Source organism: Anolis sagrei, chromosome 3 (assembly GCF_037176765.1).
Source record: "Anolis sagrei isolate rAnoSag1 chromosome 3, rAnoSag1.mat, whole genome shotgun sequence".
Classification (NCBI taxonomy): Eukaryota; Metazoa; Chordata; class Lepidosauria; order Squamata; family Dactyloidae; genus Anolis; species Anolis sagrei.
The window spans coordinates 270,930,718-270,939,020 of record NC_090023.1 but is presented as its reverse complement, the minus strand read 5'-3'; positions in this window follow the sequence as shown (position 1 = coordinate 270,939,020).

Genomic DNA, 8,303 nt, shown 5'->3' with positions numbered 1-8,303 from the left:
CTGTGCTGTGCTTTCAAAATGTTTAAGACTATCAACTCACCCTCCGCATGTGAGGTTCGCTCAGTGATACGGTTTTTGTCAGCAAGGAACCTGCCTGCTGCAGAAATTCATCGACAGATTTGTGAAGTGTGCGGTGATACTGTTATGAGTGAAAACAAAGTGCGTAAGTGGGAACGACAATTCAAAGATGGCCGTGACAACGTCCATGATGAGGACTGCTCCGGTCGCCCTTCTTTGATTACAGACTATTTGGTTATCGGAGCAGGCGGCAAGTTTTTATGAAAAGTGTATTTTAAAATTGGTTCAGAGGTATGATAAGTGTTTGAACAAACTTGGCAACTATGTCGAAAAATAGAGTGAAGTATGTACTTTCTGAAAATAAATTTACTTTTTTGAAATACACTTTTGTTGTGTACTTATGTTCAAACGGATCTTACTTTAAAAATACCCCTCGTATATACGCAAACACACATATACATATATACATAAATATATACACATACAAAACACATATACACTGATTGGGCCACAGCAACGCATGGCAGGGGATGGCTAGTATGTATGTGTGTGTATATATAGGACCCCTTCCTCCTTAGCGTACCTGGATTTCAGGAAGGCCTTCTTTGACAAGGTCCCCCATGACCTTCTGGCAAGGAAACTAGTCCAATGTGGGCGAGGCAAAACTACGGTGAGGTGGATCTGTAATTGGTTAAGTGGACGAACACAGAGAGTGCTCACTAATGCTTCCTCTTCATCTTGGAAAGAAGTGACAAGTGGAGTGCCCAAAGCAGGGTTCCGTCCTGGGCCCGGTCCTGTTCAACATCTTTATTAATGACTTAGATGAAGGGTTAGAAGGCAGGATCATCAAGTTTGCAGATGACACCAAATTGGGAGGGAGAGCCAACACTCCAGAGGACAGGAGCAGGATTCAGAATGATCTTCACAGATTAGAGAGATGAATGGCCAAAACTAACACAATGAAGTTCAACAGTGACAAATGCAAGATACTCCACTTTGGCAGAAAAAATGAAATGCAAAGATACAGAATGAGTGACGCCTGGCTCAAGAGCAGTACGTGTGAAAAAGATCTTAGAGTCCTCATGGACAACAAGTTAAACATGAGCCAACAATGTGATGTGGCGGCAAAAAAAGCCAATGGGATTTTGGCCTGCATCAAGAGGAGCATAGTGTCTAGATCTAAGGAAGTAATGCTACCCCTCTATTCTGCTTTGGTTAGACCACATCTGGAATATTGTGTCCAATTCTGGGCACCACAATTCAAGAGAGATATTGACAAGCTGGAATGTGTCCAGAGGAGGGCGACTCAAATGATCAAGGGTCTGGAGAACAAGCCCTATGAGGAGCGGCTTGGGGAACTGGGCATGTTTAGCCTGAAGAAGAGAAGGCTGAGAGGAGATATGATAGCCATGTATAAATATGTGAGAGGAAGCCACAGGGAGGAGGGAGCAAGCTTGTTTTCTGCTTCCTTGGAGACTAGGACGCAGAACAATGGCTTCAAACTACAAGAGAGGAGATTCCATCTGAACATTAGGAAGAACTTCCTGACTGTGAGAGCCGTTCAGCAGTGGAACTCTCTGCCCCGGAGTGTGGTGGAGGCTCCTTCTTTGGAAGCTTTTAAGCAGAGGCTGGATGGCCATCTGTCAGGGGTGATTTGAATGCAATATTCCTGCTTCTTGGCAGAATGGGGTTGGACTGGATGGCCCATGAGGTCTCTTCCAACTCTTTGATTCTATGATTCTATGGTTCTATATACACTGATTGGGCCACAGCAACGCATGGCAGGGGATGGCTAGTATGTATGTGTGTGTATATATAGGACCCCTTCCTCCTTCTTCTTTGGGAACTGTTTCTTTTTGCCCAGAGCAGGAGTGAATCTGTTGCCATGCATTCCTTTCTGGTGAAGTATTTTGTCCTGCTGCCAAGAAATATTAATAACTGGGATCAATGGCAGGGATTGCTAAATGTAACCATGTCTCCAAACATAATGGACTTGTGTCACATTGGTTGTGTCACATTGTTAGCTTAGAAGACCTACAGCAGTGCTACTGGTGTCCTTCTGGGCTCGGAGCTCGTAGAAATGTGCCTCTGGGAAACTACACATCACAAGGAGCCATTCTGGCAGAGGAAAGGTGGTCCACAAGACCCAAAATCCAATCACATTATCCATGGCTTCATCTACCCTGTTTATTTATTTATCGTGTCATCAGCAACCATACCATTGTGTTACAATTCTAACAGAACAAAACAAACACACAGATTAAAAAGAAAAAGAAGGAAAAAAACACACAGATTTTGCAAGCTTGGTAGTTGGTTAAATGTCCTTTGACCAGTATCTGGCCCCTTGGAGTGCCTCTGGTGTTGCCTCAAGAAGGTCCTCCATGGTGCATGTGGCAGGGCTCAGGGTGCATTGCAGCAGGTGGTCAGTGCTTTGCTCTTCTCCCCACTCGCATGTTGTGGATTCCACTTTGTAGCCCCATTTCTTAAGATTGGCTCTGCACCTCGTGGTGCCAGAGCGCAGTCTGTTCAGTGCCTTCCAAGTCACCCAGTCTTCTGTGTGCCCAGGGGGGAGTCTCTCATCTGGTATCACCCATGGATTGAGGTCCTGGGTTTGGGCCTGCCACTTTTGGACTCTCGCTTGCTGGGGTGTTCCAGCGAGTGTCTCTGTAGATCTTAGAAAACTATTTCTTAATTTAAGTAGTTGACGTGCTGGTTGATACCCAAACAAGGGATGAGCTGGAGATGTCTCTGCCTTGTTCCTTTCACTATTGGTTGCTACTTCCCAGCGGATGTCAGGTGGTGCAATACCGGCTAAGCAGTGTAATTTCTCCAGTGGTGTAGGGCGCAGACACCCCGTGATAATGCGGCATGTCTCATTAAGAGCCACATCCACTGTTTTAGCGTGGTGAGATGTGTTCCACACTGGGCATGCATACTCAGCAGCACAGTAGCATAGTGCAAGGGCAGATGTCTTCACTGTGTCTGGTTGTGATCCCCAGGTTGTGCCATCAGCTTTCGTATGATGTTGTTTCTAGCGCCCAGTTTTTGCTTGATGTTCAGGCAGTGCTTCTTGTAGGTAAGAGAACGGTCCAGAGTGACTCCCAGGTATTTGGGTGCGCTGCAATGCTCCAGTGGGATTCCTTCCCAGGTAATAATCCTCAGAGCTCGGGATGCTTGTCTGTTCTTAAGGTGAAAGGCGCATGTCTGTGTTTTAGATGGATTAGGGATCAGTTGGTTTTCCCTGTAATAGGCAGTAAGAGCACCTAGAGCTTCGGAGAGCTTCTTTTCAGCCATCTCAAAGCTCCCTGCTTGATTCAACATCTACCCTGTTTGATTCAACATGAATTGCCATGGCTCAATGCGATGGGATTCTGGGAGTTGTGGTTTCACAAAGATCTTTAGCCTTCTCTGCAAAAAGTGTTGGTGCTTCACCAAACTACAACACCTTGGATCTCATAGCGATGGACCATGGCTTTTAAAATTGCACCAAACTGCATTATTTCTACAGTATGCACCCAAAGTTTAAATAATGACACTGAAGAAGCCTCCTTGCCAGTGCTGGATTTGGAATATATTTTCTCCTCCACCCCTTATAGACAAACCTTATGTTAATCTCCAATCCTCTGAAGTATGAATGCATTAGAATACTGAATTCAAATTTGTGTACTTTAAAGAATCATAGAATCATAGACTCAAAGAGTTGGAAGAGACCTCATGGGCCGTCCAGTCCAACCCCATTCTGCCAAGAAGCAGGAATATTGCATTCAAATCACCCCTGACAAATGGCCATCCAGCCTCTGCTTAAAAGCTTCCAGAGAAGGAGCCTCCACCACACTCCGGGGCAGAGAGTTCCACTGCTGAACGGCTCTCACAGTCAGGAAGTTCTTCCTAATGTTCAGATGGAATCATTTATGTGTGCTGCGATATTCATAAATTTCCATGTGTACAGAGAAGGAAGAAGAAATACATGTCCAAAGAGTAAATGGACACAGAGCAAGAATTCCGAAACTGAGAAATTCAGACCTGTAATACACTGCCATATAATCCACATTATCAAAACAGATAATCCACATTATCTGCTTTGAATTGGATTATATGAGTCTACATGTTTTTTTCCTTAATGTTTTGTGTATACTGCTTATTGTTAATGTTGTTTATTTTATTGCAACTTGTATTTTATTTTATTGTAATTTGTTGGGTTTGGCCTCATGTAAGCCGCCCTGAGTCCTCGTTGGGGGAGATGATGGCGGGGTATAATTAAAGTTTTTATTATTGGGTTGTTGTAGGTTTTTTCGGGCTATATGGCCATGGTCTAGAGGCATTCTCTCCTGACGTTTCTCCTGCATCTATGGCAAGCATCCTCAGAGGTAGTGAGGTCTGTTGGAACAAGGAAAATGGGTTTATATATCTGTGGAATAACCTGGGTGGGACAAAGGACTCTTGTCTGCTGGAGCTAGCTAGTGAACAACACTCAAACACAGGGGAACTCTAGACAAGAAACAATCAGGGACACCTAATCACCTCTCAACAAAGGATTCCCCCAGGCAGTAACTATCCACACCCCAAACTGTCAGGCCATCAAATGCTAATCAAGGTGGCCAATTGAAACATTCACACCTACCTCCAACAGACAAGAGTCCTTTGTCCCACCCTGGTCATTCCACAGATATATAAACCCATTTTCCTAGTTCCAACAGACCTCACTACCTCTGAGGATGCTTGCCATAGATGCAGGCGAAACGTCAGGAGAGAATGCCTCTAAAACATGGCCATATAGCCTGAAAAAAACCTACAACAATCCAGTGATTCTGGCCATGAAAGCCTTCGACAAAGTATTTATCATCATCATCATCATCATCATCATCATCACACTGCCATATAATCCAATTCAAAGCAGATAATGTGGATTTTATATGGAGGTGAAGAAGGAGCTTCAAAGAGATGAAGGTTTACGGATCTTCAGTTTGTTGACTTTCACTGCCCTCTGCAGGAAGGATAGGAATGTGACATTTTCACACAAAAAAACACAAAACACAGGGATACAGACTTAGAATCATAGAATCCTAGAGTTGGAAGAGACCTCGTGAACCATCCAGTCCAACCCCATTCTGCCAAGAAGCAGAAAAATTGCATTCAAAGCACCCCCGACAGATGGCCATCCAGCCTCTGTTTAAAAGCCTCCAAAGAATGAGCCTCCACCACACTCCGGGGCAGAGAGTTCCACTGCTGAACGGCCCTCACAGTCAGGAAGTTCTTCCTAATGTTTTATTATTGCTTATGATCAAGCATGTAGCCGGGGTGGGGGGGGGGGGGGGGGCTTGAGGGGCTTGAGCCCCCCCCCCCCCGAAATTCTCATGGTGGTTCGTGAAAAGGCCTTACTGGTGCATTATTTAAACTGTTATGTTTATTCGTATCATGATTTGATCATCATACTCAATATATCCCATATCTAGGGGGGTATTGGGGTAATGATACAAAAGGTTTGCTAGGCTAGACCCTCTTTCACTAAGATTCAGCCCCCTCCCGAAACTCAGCCCCCCCGAAACCCCCCCTGAAATTTTTTTAGCCCCCCCCCCCCCCCCCCGACCAAAATCCTGGCTAAAGGCCTGCTTATGATGTTATAGAATCATAGAATCCTAGAGTTGGAAGAGACCTCATGGGCCATCCAGTCCAACCCCATTCTGCCAAGAAGCAGGAATATTGCATTCAAATCACCCCTGACAGATGGCCATCCAGCCTCTGTTTAAAAGCTTCCAAAGAAGGAGCCTCCACCACACTCTGGGGCAGAGAGTTCCACTGCTGAACAGCTCTCACAGTCAGGAAGTTCTTCCTCGTGTTCAGATGGAATCTCCTCTCTTGTAGTTTGAAGCCATTCCTCCATTTTGTCCTAGTCTCCAGGGAAGCAGAAAGGAAGCCTGCTCCCTCCTCCTCCCTGTGGCTTCCTCTTTTACATATTTATACATGGTTATCATATCTCCTCTCATCCTTCTCTTCTTCAGGCTAAACATGCCCAGCTCCTTAAGCCGCTCCTCATAGGGCTTGTTCTCCAGACCCTTGATCATTTTAGTCACCCTCCTCTGGACACATTCCAGCTTGTCAATATTTCTCTTCAGTTGTGGTGCCCAGAATTGGACACAATATTCCAGGTGTGGTCTAACCAAAGCGGAATAGAGCATGGGGAGCATGACTTCCCTAGATCTAGACACTATGCTCCTCTTGATGCAGGCCAAAATCCCATTGGCTTTCTTTGCTGCCACATCACATTGTTGGCTCATGTTTAACTTGTTGTCCATGAGGACTCCAAGATCTTTTTCACACGTACTGCTCTCGAGCCAGGCATTGTCCCCCATTCTGTATCTTTGCATTTCGTTTTTTCTGCCTAAGTGGAGTCTCTTGCATTTGTCCCTGTTGAACTTCATTTTGTTAGTTTTGGCCCATCTCTCTAATCTGTGAAGATTGTTTTGAATCCTGCTCCTGTCCTCTGTAGTATTGGCTCTCCCTCCCAATTTGGTGTCATCTGCAAACTTGATGATCATGCCTTCTCGCTCTTCATCTAAATGAAAGACAATTTTAACAAATATATAATTATTAGTATTTCAATGGGAATTGTGGACCTCCTTTTGGCTGATGAGATAGGATTGTTGTTGTAGTTGTGTGCTTTCAAGTCGCTTCAGATTTAGGTTGACCCTGAGAGAGGGCCCGGTAAATGATCTTAGAGGGCCGTATCTGGCCCCCGGGCCTAAATTTGGGAATCCCTGGCCTAGACCTTGATTGACCACGTGCTTTGTCTTTTGAGTCTTCCACCTTTCGTCTCACACAGAACTGGATTCTTGAGCTAATCAAAAGCTCATTGGCATATCTGTACTATTGTCTTCTTCTGTGCTCCGCCCTCCAAGGAGGCATCTCTGCAGATGATTGGTTGTCTTGACATTTTTTCCACGATCCCCGCCGGGAGGATGACCAACCTGGGCATAGATCCTGGCCTTTCTCTTTGTCAGCCAATCAGGGGAGGGAGTGGGAAATCTGAATAGCTATCAGAACTATATTAGATATATTGTCGAAGGCTTTCATGGCCGGAATCACTGGGTTGTTGTAGGTTTTTTCGGGCTACATGACCATTGTCTAGAGGCATTCTCTCCTGACATTTCACCTGCATCTATGGCAAGTACCCTCAGAGGTAGTGAGGTCTGTTGGAACTAGGAAAGTGGGTTTATATATCTGTGGAATGACCAGGGTGGGACAAAGGACTCTTGTCTGCTGGAGCTAGGTGTGAATGTTTCAACTGACCTCCTTGATTAGCATATAATGGCCTGACAGTGCCTGGAGCAAACTTTTGTTGAGAGGTGATTAGATGTCCTTGTTTTTTTCCCTTTCTGTTGTTTTGCTGTTGTAATTTTAGAATTTTTTAATACTGGTAGCCAGATTTTGTTCATTTTCATGGTTTCTTCCTTTCTGTTGAAATTGTCCACATGCGTATGGATTTCAATGGCTTCTCTGTGTAGCCTGACATGGTGGTTGTGAGAGTGGTCCAGCATTGTTGTGTTCTCAAATAATCTGCCGTGTCCAGGCTGGTTCCTCAGGTGCTCTGCTCTGGCTGACTTCTCTGGTTGGAGTAGTCTGCAGTGCCTTTCATGTTCCTTGATGTGTGTCTGGGCAATGCTGCGTTTGGTGGTCCCTCTGTAGACTTATCCACAGCTGCATGGTACACGGTAGACTCCTGCAGAAGTGAGAGGATCCCTCTCGTCCTTTGCTGAACTTCTGCAGGAGTCTACCGTGTACCATGCAGCTGTGGATAAGTCTACATAGGGACCACCAAACACAGCACAGATGCAGGCGAAACATCAGGAGAAAATGCCTCTAGAACATGGCCATATAGCCCGAAAAAACCTACAACAACCCAGTGATTCCGGCCATGAAAGCCTTCGACAATACATATCAGAACTATATTAGATATCTTGCATTTTTCTGTGAATTCATGCTTGTACATTTTGAAGCAGGCTGGATGGGCTTTTGTTGAGAGTGCTTTGATTGGGGTTGGACTGGATGACCTTTGGGTGTATCTTCAAGCTCTATGATTTTAAGGTGGCTCTAAATGAACATAAGGAAGAAATTCCTTACAATAAGTGCTTTATGGCAATGGAGCAGAACATCTCTGAACATGCCGGGTTGTCCTTCTTTGGAGGCCTTTCGACAGAGGCTGGATGGCTGTCTTTCTATAATACTGTAACTGTGGATTCTCCCACTGGCAGGAAGTTGGACTAGATGACCTTTGGATCCATTTCGGT